This window comes from Mizuhopecten yessoensis, unplaced genomic scaffold (genome assembly GCF_002113885.1).
Source record: "Mizuhopecten yessoensis strain PY_sf001 unplaced genomic scaffold, ASM211388v2 scaffold716107, whole genome shotgun sequence".
NCBI classification, from domain to species: Eukaryota; Metazoa; Mollusca; class Bivalvia; order Pectinida; family Pectinidae; genus Mizuhopecten; species Mizuhopecten yessoensis.
In genome coordinates this window covers 57,913-71,005 of record NW_018479951.1, presented here as the reverse complement: position 1 = coordinate 71,005, position 13,093 = coordinate 57,913, and the positions used below count along the sequence as shown (strand labels likewise).

General features: G+C 40.3%; 1 protein-coding gene across 5 annotated transcripts in view; it reads left to right on the top strand.

Annotated features, from left to right (window-relative positions):
* LOC110441720 (FMRFamide receptor-like) overlaps window positions 1–13,093 on the top strand; it is a 100,360-nt gene that overhangs the window by 39,312 nt on the left and 47,955 nt on the right. For 2 of the 5 annotated variants that reach the window (XM_021484946.1, XM_021484947.1), the window contains exon 2: window positions 4,640–4,788. The gene's annotated coding sequence lies outside the window, so the exon portion shown is untranslated. Of the gene's footprint in view, window positions 1–2,591; window positions 2,769–4,427; window positions 4,789–13,093 lie in introns of those variants that run through there. The other 3 variants (XM_021484945.1, XM_021484943.1, XM_021484944.1) reach the window with 2 other exon arrangements.

Genomic DNA, 13,093 nt, shown 5'->3' with positions numbered 1-13,093 from the left:
CTGCTGTTATAGCTACTGTATTTACATGTTATATTTGTTCGTTATCATCAGTATCTAGTCCTTGCCAGCGTCACAAGTAGTCCACTGTGACATATGTCATTGGTAAGGTGAAAAGCCATATTACATACAGGTGTTAGATAAACCCCATTGACCGATGGGGTGCAGTCCTACTTTGTGAATTAATTACCATAGAAGTGCATGCCTGGCAGTCGTATGGAGTGACGACAGATCCGCTCTCTGTGGACTTTCTCTATAGTGACCGTATGTCTGAGCATAGCAGTTGTTGGGCTTGTCTGATAAATCCAAATTCTCTCGTGCTGGATCAAAAGTCTCTTGATAGACTGTGAACTGAACCACCTCCTTAGTGGAGACGTGAGATTTGAGCCAATGAGCGTTCACTATTTCCACACGTTCGTTCACTTTAGTTACCATACCGGATACATAGATCGTTTGTTGTGAGCTTATATAAACTTTCCGCTGGTGATAACACAAGCATTGCTTCGATGGATACGTGTTTTCTGAACATACCATATTTTACTCAATGAAAAGCACGGGTTGTAAACTTACCATATTTTACCCAATGTAAAGCACGGGTTGTAAACTTACCATATTTTACCCAATAAAAAGCACGGGATGTGAACTTACCATATTTTACCCAATAAAAAGCATGGGTTGTAAACTTACCATATTTTACCCGATGTAAAGCACGTGTTGTAAACTTACCATATTTTACCCGATGTAAAGCACGGGATGTAAACTTACCATATCTTACCCAATGAAAAGCACGGGTTGAAAACTTACCATATTTTCCCAATGAAAAGCACGGGTTGTAAACTTACCATATTTTACCCATTGTAAAGCACGGGATGTAAACTTACCATATTTTCCCAATGTAAAGCACGGGATGTGAGCTTACCATATTTTCCCAATGTAAAGCACGGGTTATAAACTTACCATATTTTACCCAATGTAAAGCACGGGATGTAAACTAACCATATTTTCCAAATAAAAAGCACGGGTTGTAAACTCACCATATTTTCCCAATGAAAAGCACGGGTTTTGAACTTACCATATTTTACCCAATGAAAAGCACGGGATGTGCACTTAATTTAGTTTACCCAATGTAAAATTTGGATTGTGAAATTGCCAAACGCCGGCTATAGTTGTCATGAACACTCAATGTTGAAAACATAGGTTGTATGTTTTACCCAAGCATGTCTTAACTAAAACTGGAAGCCTCTTGAAATTCAAAACTAAACAAACTTACTACCATTGGATTAACGGCAGACCGCTCTCTTAAAACAGCAACTATTTAAGTGATGTGATAACCTTCTTTGTTTGCAATCAACTGAACACACACCATCGCTGCACGTAGGGCAATAACTAAATTTAAGTATACCCTCGCTAGATCTTCAAATGTTTCTCAAAACAAATCTCGCCAGCATCGGACGCTGATATCTTTGTAGCCTGAGGTGGCTGTAGCCTACCACGCAGTATCATTGGCAGAAAACACCTGTCCCAGTTTTACTATTCTGTATAGGGATTACATACAGGTAATTATTGTCCAACTGACTTTTGTGTCTAGGTGAGATCAGCACGCCTAGGACAGTACTGTCTTCTGTGTCTAGTTGAGATCAGCATGCCCGGGATGGAACTGTCTTCTTTGTCTCGGTGAGATCAGCACGCCCAGGACAGTACTTTCTTCTGTGTCCCAATGAGAGCCCAGGACCGTACTGTCTTCTGTGTCTCAGTGAGATCAGCATGCCCGGGATGGAACTGTCTTCTCTGTTCCTCTTCTCTGTGTTCCAGTGATAGCAGCGCACCCGGTATAGTACTGACTTCTGTGTCTCAGTGACAGCAGCACGCCCGGGATAGTACTGACTTCTGTGTCTCAGTGACAGCAGCACGTCCGGGATAGTACTGTCTTCAGAGTTCAATTGTGAGATCAGCATGCCCGAGATGGAACTGTCTCTCTGTTCCTCTTCTCTGTGTTCCAGTGATAGCAGCACGCCCGGGATAGTACTGTCTTCTGTGTCTCAGTGACAGCAGCACGCCCGGGATAGTACTGACTTATGTGTCTCAGTGACAGCAGCACGCCCGGGATAGTACTGTCTTCTGTGTCTCAGTGACAGCAGCACGCCCGGGATAGTACTGACGTCTGGGTCACAATGAGAGCAGCGCATTAAGAATAGTACAGACCACTGTGTCTCAGTGAAAGCAGCACAATCGGGATAGTACTGTCTCGGCGAGAAAAGCGTGCTCGGCATCACACTTGCTTCTGTGTTCCGCTGCGAGTACACTGTAGGCCGTCCGGGTTGATATCGTCTACTCTGTTCCGCGGTGAGGACAGCGCACCCGAGATAGTACTGACTTCTGTGTCTCAGTGAGAGCAGCACGCCAAGGATAGTACTGATTTCTGTGTCTCAGTGAGAGCAGCACGCCAAGGATAGTACTGACGTCTGTGTCTCAGTGACAGCAGCACGCCCGGGGTAGTACTGACTTCTGTGTCCCAGTGATAGCAGCACGCCCGGAGTAGTACTGACTTCTGTATCCCAGTGATAGCAGCACGCCCGGGGTAGGACTGACTTCTGTTTCCCAGTGATAGCACCACGCCCGGGGTAGTACTGACTTCTGTTTCCCAGTGATAGCAGCACGCCCGGAGTAGTACTGACTTCTGTGTCTCGGTGACAGCAGCACGCCCGGGATAGTACCGTTACTACTAAGTCACTTGTGTCACTGTGTTAGTGGTGGATACTATTCAGATAAAGGTACCAGTTCACTTTGTATTTTGCGTTTATTCACTAGTGTCAGCGTTACATTTTCAATGGCGTTGACACGCGGTTTCGCGCTTCGCACTCGCGCAGGGGTGTCTCCAACTATCGCTGGTTGCCTCACTGCCTCGTGCTTTGTGTCAACATTAATACACGAAACGCCAGCTTTACAATTACCCTCGACCTGTAGTGTACAGGTGCTTACCGAGGTTTCCTTAGATACAATTCAAGTGAACATAACGCAGGCTTCAAAATCATTAGCTATTAATGTCATGTACATAGTATCAAATCAATGTTGTGTATTTTAGAAATCTTTCCTGGTTTTGTTGTTGTCGTTGTAGTGTTTAGGTATGTAAATCATATTCATAAACTTATCTTACACAGAAATTTATACACATCTCATGTGTATTGTATTTAACTTTGTATCAGTGTGATATTGCCATGCTTAAAATATGAAAGATGATACGTTATCGTTTTTACCAATGTGATATGTTGTTTGTATCAATGTGATGTGCTGTTTGTATCAATGTGATATGTTGTTTGTATCAATGTGATGTGTTGATTGTATCAATGTGATGTGTTGTTTGTATCAATGTGATATGTTGTTTGTATCAATATGACGTGTCGTGATTGTATCAATGCCATGTGTTGTTTGTATCGATGTAATGTGTTGTTTGTATCAATGTGCTTTATGTTGTTTGTATCGTATGATGTGTTGTTTGTATCAATGTCCTGTGTTGTTTGTATCGATGTAATGTGTTGTTTGTATCGTATGATGTGTTGTTTGTATCAATGCCATGTGTTGTTTGTATCAATACCATGTGTTGTTTGTATCGATGTAATGTGTTGTTTGTACCAGTATTGTATGTTCATTGTATCAATGCCATGTGTTGTTTGTACCAGTATTGTATGTTCATTGTATCAAAGTGATGCCTTGTTTATACCAATGCGTTGTTTGTATCGATGTGCTGTGTTGTGTTTGTAACAATGTGCTTTATGTTGTTTGTATCGTATGATGTGTTGTTTGTATCAATGTGATATGTTGTTTGTATCAATATGATATGTTGTTTGTATCTATATGACGTGTCGTGATTGTATCAATGCCATGCGTTGTTTGTATCAATGTGCTTTATCTTGTCTGTATCGTATGATGTGTTGTTAGTTTCACTGTGATGTGTTTTTGCACCAGTGTAATGTGTCGTTTGTGCCAATGTAATGTTTATGTATCATTGTGAAGTGTTTTGTATGTTGCGTGTTTCTGTGTGCTGTTTCTGTGTGCTGTATGTGTTGTGCTGTATGTGTTGTGCTGTATGTGTTGTTTGTTCGTATGTGTTGTGCTGTATGTGTTGTTCTGTATGTTGTTGTTGTGTTGTATGTGTTGTTTGTTTGTATGGGTTGTGCTGGATGTGTTGTCTGTATGTGTTGTGCTGTATGTGTTGTGCTGTATGTGTTGTCTGTTTGTATGTGTTGTTCTGTATGTTGTTGCTGTGTTGTTGTTGTGTTGTATGTTGTTGCTGTGTTGTTGTTGTGTTGTATGTTGTTGTTGTGCTGTATGTGTTGTTCTGTATGTTGTTGTTGTGTTGTATTGTGTTGTTCTGTATGTTGTTGTTGTGTTGTATTGTGTGCGTACCCTTGTAGCTCTCGGTCAGAACTGACTGAGCATCTTCTGACAGCGGGGAGTGAGGGCGGAGTCAGCCACTGGAGTGTGGAAGGGCGGTACCAGCGCGTGGCTGCTGGGCCATGTCCACGTGCTCCATCACGGGACTAAGGCATTTGTGATAGCAGGATGTGAAGGGACTGTCCCGCTCGTGCGAGCTACCAGTTCCGTATGTGTGTGTTCTTACTTTCTATATTTGGTTTGTTGTCAGGACAGTGTAAGACGGGGGATTTACTGTGACCGAGCAACGTGTCCTTACCGCCGGGACGTACTTGTATCAAATGACATGTGGTTGATCTACACATTGACTATTCTTATACTGTAACCTTGGGAACGTCACCACAATTATTTGTTGAAAAGGTAAGTGTGTTTTTTCACCTTTCTTACTCGTAAATAGTAACAGACATATGTACTTACTTGGCCCGGTAGACAGTCCTTATCGGGCCAATACTTAACACGACTCACTCTCACGAAATACGTCATCAGTTATCTCCAGTCTGTTTACTGGTTTGTTATCTGAGAATTTTAATTCCTATCATATCTTGAAATTTATCTTTTTGGCTGGTAGCTGTGTATACTACAGGGTAGTGTACAAGCGGCGAAACCCCGTCGGTCCTCCGTCGTCAAAGTTTACTCGACAATTTTGTGACCTTGTACATTTTTTCTGTAACTGGGTAAAGACTCGGGTCAAGTCCTAAAATTATTCCCAGACATGGGACCAAAGACACGCCTTGTATTTGTATTATACATGTACGGTGAATAAAATTCAGTGTGGGAGCCGTGAGAGTGGTCTAGATCCCTCGGGAGATAATGGATTAGGGGAGCAACTGTAGTCATACAAGCTTAGTTGAATATAGCTATGTTAATGAAATTGATACCATTTCTTACAAATACGTGTATACAATGCCCGAGGTTTGTTCTCGTTATTTGGTAATGGTTGATTGGCGAAACATTGTGTGTATGGTATTACAGCAGTGTCGATACGGGGCTCTCACTCAGCCTGCTGTTCTAGGGTGCATAGGGACCGGCATATGGCCCCCAGCAGTGTATGTGTGCAGCAGCCTCAGTGCGTGACGGACACATCTGCCGTTCGTGTCGCATTAACCATGATTAGATTGGGAACAGTAATTATTATACTTGCTGTAAGTAGTCGAGACAGCCGTGTAAGAGGCCTGATCTTTGACGAGTAGGAATAACCAACACTGATGGTATTAATCACATAATAAATACATATACTACAAGGACCGTTGATTGCAGTAACATTCGGTATATCTGCAATAAAAAAAACTACTCGGCCTTATGTTAACGAGCCATCATCCACCGAGGGCTGGGTGACAATTCTCCAGCCAGGCGCTACCGAGCTTTTACATTATTAAGGAGCCACCTACCGTACTTTAATCAACAACGGGACACAACACTGTAGCTTTTATATACGCTATGTCACTCATCAGTGGTACTGTCATACAATTTATTTCAATAAGTTATTGCTCATTTGTGATTACGTAAGTAATCTGATAGCCTATGACAAAAACAATAACGAATTAAATATACATGGGCGGCAGTTTGACAGGCTAGGTCACAGCCCACTTCCTGCTACGTATGTCCCTGTTACACCGGCGTTGGAGACATGTGCACTACAAGTACAAGTATGTCTGCTGCAGACCGTAACACAATGTTAAATATACCCGACATGGTGAAAAGGGGGGCGGCCTGATGCCCAGAATGGTAGAAGTGGTGTATTGTGTACAGTAGAGTACAGGTTAGCGCGCTGGAGATGGTGTGACGGACCAATACAGGGTCGTAAATTCTACTGACATTTTTCAGATCCGGGAAATAGAAACGATGTCGTTTAGTGATGGTTATAGATCTGACACGTTTTTTAACTCGTAATTTGTCATTTTGATGGCATTTAAACACATTCCATCAGTTCACCGTCAATACCTCAAAGGTGTGAATTAAATATAGATCGTATAGGAACTACAGTGTAACGAATGTGAATAAATGTTAGTTAACGAAGCGTTTCAAGTGATACTGCGAAATCCGACTACGTCCTCTCGGGATTGGATCTCCGGACAACACAACCAGCGTGTAAACCGACTACGTCCTCTCGGGATTGGATCTCTGGACAACACAACCAGTGTGTTATCCAACTCCGTCCTCCCGGGATGGATCTCCGGACAACACAACCAGCGTGATTACCAACCCCGTCCTCCCGAGAGTGGATCTCCGGACAACACAACCAGTGTGTTAACCAACTCCGTCCTCCCGGGAGTGGATCTCCGGACAACACAACCAGCGCGTTTACCAACTCCGTCCTCCCGGGATGGGATCTCCGGACAACACAACCAGCGTGTTTACCAACTCCGTCCTCCCGGGAGTGGATCTCCGGACAACACAAGCAGCATGTTTACCAACTCCGTCCTCCCGGGAGTGGATCTCCGGACAACACAACCAGCGTGTTTACTAACTCCGTCCTCCCGGGAGTGGTCTCCGGACAACACAACCAGTGTGTTAACCAACTCCGTCCTCCCGGGTGTGTTCTCCGGTCAACACAACCAGTGTGTTAACCAACTCCGTCCTCCTGGGAGTGGTCTCCGGACAACACAACCAGCGTGTTTACCTCTATGTAAACCAACCTCTACGTAAACCAACCCCTTCACCTCGGGACTCGATTTCAAAATCATTAACTGTGTAAACCTACCTCCCCAGGAGCTGATCTCAATAAGGACTGTAGGCCGTTCTGTTTATGATAGCAACTCTAGTCGGACAACATTGCGCTCGTTTAAAATTTCATACTTTGTTATTATTTCTATTTATATCAAGAAAGCAGCCCTGTCAGTTCTGACAAATTTTACTACATATAAACCATAAAGCTTTCGACAACGTCCGAAATCTAATGATATCTACTAATGTGACAAATGTACAAATAACCGAGGCTTAATAGTGGGTTCCATAGACATACTCAGTATTCAGTAAGACACAACAGGTATACAATTCTATTGATGTTAATAGGGGGATATGAGACAGTAAATACATAGATGTACCTCGTGAGGACTCGATGTGACAGGTTTGCACAAACACACATAAGTGTTGATATTGAAGAGCTCGTTTCCAAAAAGACAATAAACCAGCCCCATGTAATCCCCTCTATGACATGTGCTCTATATGATACCTCCCGGATTACTGAGGGATGATCAACTGGCCTGGTGGATTGGACAGAGCAGGTCTCGGGTGTAGTCCGAGTACAGCCAAGGACGATAACATAAAGAGGGTTACAATTATATTGACTGTTTTTTGTTCTCGTGGCCGGTAAAGTCAGCGCGACGCTGAACTAGCTAGATACATATTACAGGAATAGTAGCGTTCGTTTTGCAGTAACATGACGGAAACCCCATTATCAACATTAGCAGCCGTGTCGCACCCGTGCAGGAACTTCTTGTGATTCCTTTTTACGATGTTTCTTCATAAACCGACAATTACAATCAAACGAGGACAGAATGATGTGCCCTCAGAAACTGAATAATGAAATCAAATGGATACAAACACTGTCCTCAGTCCTCACAGAAACCGTCAAAACGCTGTACCATCGGAATTGACGTAAAATGAAAGGAAAACAAAGTAAATAAGAACCAGAAGATTGAAATAAAATGTTAACAAACACTGCGTTCAGGCTCAGAAACCGACAAAAGCTAATCAATGGAAACAATCACTCTTCTCAAAGACACCAAAACTTAATATCAGTGGAAACTGACAATGAAAACGTCAGTATTACCCACAGTCCTGCAGTACGCCAGTATTAATATTATTACTCACAGTCCTGCAGTACGCCAGTATTACCCACAGTCCTGCAGTTTATACACGTTTTTATGTTTGCTTTTAAAATGACGTCGCGTATGGTGACAATATTACATAACCAGGGTCGGCAATTAAAAGGCGCATTCGAACTGTCGCGGTTCACGGAAAGTTAGTACGCAGTTAGAATTATTTATCTTTCACCTACCATGTCAGTCAATAAGCGCAATAAAAGACAATATTCCAGTAAATCTTTTCAACATAATGTCTATTGACACCTTTTTTTCCCCGCAGCTCCGTGTATCAGGGTAGTTCAGCTAAGTTGCATACGGGGAGGTGGAGGTAGCCTGTACACACTCCGTTTATAAGCAACGTGCGTCACAGTCGCCGATCGTAAGGTTTTCACTAAAACAAGGATTTTAAGCTACGAAATGATGTTCAAACGTCATTTTAAACAGATCCGGTTGTTTTAGCTTGAAACGTTGTAGATTAGTACTGATTATCAGAGGAGGTGAGCAGACCGTTCTCGTCCACACGGGTTCAGTTCAAGATACGTGTAAATGAAATTAAATGTATACAAACAATGATCTTTCAGAAACAGACGTTTTAATTCAAAGAGAAAATAATGCTAGCACCATCAGAAACTGGCGTTAAAATTATACAGAACCTCTAGAAACTGACGTTAAAAACTAAAGGGAAACAAACACTAAAAACCAACCGGAAATACTATTTCATCGGAATTCGACGAAGAAACAAACACTACTCCCAGGAACCGACAATTACGATCTATGGAAACAAACACTGAATTATGACCTACAGAAACCAACCATTTAAATGTATGGAAACAAACACTGACCTACAGAAACCAACCATTTAAATCTATGGAAACAAACACTGCATTATGACCTATAAAACCAACCATTTACATCTATGGAAACAAACTGTGCATTCTGACCTATAGAAACCAACCATTTAAATATATGGAAAAAAACACAGACCTATCGAAACCAACCATTTAAAACTATGGAAACAAACACTGACCTATAGAAACCAACCATTTAAAACTATGGAAACAAACACTGACCTACAGAAACCAACCATTTAAATCCATGGAAACAAACGGTGCATTCTGACCTATAGAAACAAACCATTTAAATCTATGGAAACAAACACTGACCTATAGAAACCAACCATTTAAATATATGGAATTAAAACACTGACCTATAGAAACCAATCATTTAAATATATGGAATTAAAACACTGACCTATAGAAATCAACTATTTAAATCTATGGAAACAAACACTGCATTCTGGATCAGGAACCGACAATTAAAATCCATTATTTGAAACATATTGAAACATACACTGCATTTTGGCATAGAAAATCCATTGAAACAAACTCTGCATTTTGGCATAGAAAAGCCATTGAAACAAACACTGCGTTCTGGCATAGAAATCCATTGAAACAAACACTGCATTCTGGCATAGAAATCCATTGAAACAAACACTGCATTCTGGCATAGAAACAGACAATTGTAATCAATGGCAAATGGTTAAGAAAGCAAGAATTCAAATCTTTGAAAACAGATGCTGCATTAGACTCATAAACCGACAATTAAAATATATGGTAACAAAAACTGCATTCAGGCTTAGAAACCGAAAGTTAAATTTTATGGAAACACATTCTGGCATAGAAACCAACCAATAAAATCCACGGAAACAAACAATGTATTTAAAATCCGTCTTATATGTTTGTCATTCGAATTAAGCGGAACTTTCATTGGTAAATATATACATGTAGAACATTTGTATGCTTTTTTATGTAACCATATATTGCAAAATTTAACCATATTGCAAAAATGAGCAAACAGATTGGGCACAGCATTACAATAACATTGTATGACATTACCGTAACATAAACTGAGAAATAACATACAGTGTATTAATTAATACTGATCAAAATGACTGCCATTTTACATGGAACCAACATTTTCATTTAGTGCTAAAATAAAAAAAATACAATACAATAAACGATAAAGAATGACAAAGTGTAACTTGTTACCAGTGCACGTAAACCTTTCCTGGGACCAAAGTAAACAAATGTGGAGGTTTGTTCTGCTCGGACAGGTGTTCATTTCTCAAGAGCAGTTAATTAACGTCAATAGCAACATCAATGTCTGAAAGAAACCTACGGCCTTGAATAATTAAAGAGGATATATGAAAAAAAATGTAATGCGTTCTCGCATAAATTTCCCAACCTACAGAAACCTGAGCAAGGTTGACCGTAAAGAGATATAGCTACATATATGTACAAGTATGCCCTTACTTCGCGTGTGTGAGAGTAATTCTTTCTTCAAAACTGTAGAAGGAGGGTGGTTTTTTGTTCATCAGAATTTAGGATGATTGCAATCTTGGAAGAAGAAAATGAAGGTAAATTTATGACAAACATTGGAGAAATGGTACTTGAAATTAATAATTTAGAGTCATTTTTCATATGGTAGGGGGTGATTTGGATTTCCGAGGGAGAAGGGGTGGCCCCCTCTAGGGGTCAAAAAGGGGTAATATTGACGGTATCCTAAGTAATTTTCAAACAGTAAGAGGCCTATTGCCATGCTATATGGCCAGTATCTTGCTGGTTTTGAGTGCTACGAGAAATGCCCTTGACCGATTTTACTGGCCACAGATGTCAAATCTTTTAAACTATTCTCACAGCTTCTTCTGAAAAAACATGAGAACTGGAATCAATATATACATCATGTGCCTTGTTGGGACGGAGTTCAAGGTCACATAAAACAAATCTGTTAAAAGCACACGAACGGTTTCTCCCGAAAAGAGTCCTGATATAGGAATGAGTGCTACAATGCTTCAGAAAAAGTTTACCTTTATTAAAAGGTCACTAGAGTCAAATCTGTGTAAATACTCAAACAGTTTCTTATAAAGAACCAAAACGCTTGCAGTTATTATATGTCGACCGGACCTATATCATTGCAGGTATGGAGCGCTACAAAGTTTGTGAAAAGAAATAATTTCCAAGGTCACATGGGTCAAATCTGTTACATTACACAGTTTGTGAAAAAAATGACCTTAACATTTATTCAGGATCTGTTAAACTCTCAAATGACTTCTGAAGAAACTTGAGCCTTAAAGGCCGAGATTCAGTGCAATTTGTGTATGTTGGTGTTATCTGGGACATTGACAGTATCAATTAATTTTGTCCCGGCAAGGCTACAGAGCCAGCTCCCTAAGGTCTAGTTTTGTGAGCAGCACGCGTGTATCTGTGTCTAAAAGTGTACACTGAATGTACTTTGACCATTCATGAATGGTGTGAGCCTATAACCCCTACTCTTTGTTGATATTGATACAAGAAAATACATGAACAAGCTGTTTCATTATGAAATAGTCATACATGTAATTTACTTGAGCATTAAATGGGATACATGTATATAAAGACATGTATAACAACATTATTGTATGAATAGAGACATATATAGAATTACTAGCGGTATACATTATAGAACACCTTACAAAATGTATTCCATAATTGACTTTCCATACATTATGTATTGTATATATATGTCTTTATAGAAAGTATGATTAAAAAGCATACATACCGGTACATATGTTTTCATGCAAGTTTATATCACACTTTTAGTGAAATAATATCAGGTATTTATATCATTATTTTCTAATAACATATATTATTGCTGTTGAGACAAAAAAGAAATCCTCTACCAGAAACAATGAATAATATATAAACTCCAAACTCGAAATACAAATCACTGTTACATAATTACATGTATCAGGTGAATCAACATCAAAGTCAAAGTTGAAATCACAAAAATTCATCCAACAGTGTTTCCGTATTTGAAATGCAGGATTATAATCCAATTTGAAAAACAATTTGTACCCAAATCCTAAAGGACAACTATACATGGGACATAAGTGGGAATAACTGAATATATTGGAGTTTATGGAATAATATCCTTCAATAAAAAATTATGTTTACATCATTAAAACCAAAATTATAATTCTGAACAATATAGTGTCTGTGAATTGTTTCTGTTTTCCACAGCTTGTAAATGTAAACACACACAGTCAATTCACAATTATCATGAGGCATATCATGTTGCACATAACTGTACAGAGCAGGACCTCTTCTCACACAAACTGAGTTTGGCTGCTGACCTGTCACATAAATTTTGTGTAGAGATTAGGTGACCAGTGGTTTGCCTGGAGATGCACTTTCAAACGATCAGCGGTCAAAAACGATGATAGACGGACGAGCGGTTAACACTATCGAAGTGTTGAAGGTAGGAGGGGAAACTGAGCAGTGCATCAAGGTGATGACTATTCCAATACTGAGAGGCCAATGGCCTGATGTCCCAACATAGTTTGATAGCAGTAATTATTTGGACCCAAGGGATACCTCGCGCGGAAGTCTAGCTTTTGAAATAGAGGGGTGAGCTACTCGGTTAGATGCGTACACGCTACAATAGGGTCTACAACGTCCTTGGCATGCGTTATCTTCGGTACAATCTCATTACATTACACAGCATTTTTCACACCAGACAGCAATAGGTGGTGATAGCGACTTTGATGTAACATGCTGCTAAATATTCATGTGTTCGACAAGTATAGCTCAATATACATATACTACCGTCTAGGGTACAGATACATCGCAATATACATACAACCGAGTACAGATACCTCGCAGTATACATACAACCGGGTACAGATATGGTAGTACTGGAAAGATATACCACAATAAACATACAACCGGGTACAGATATACCACAGTATACATACAACCGGGTACAGATATCATAGTACTGGACAGATATACCACAGTATACATACAACCGGGTACAGATAT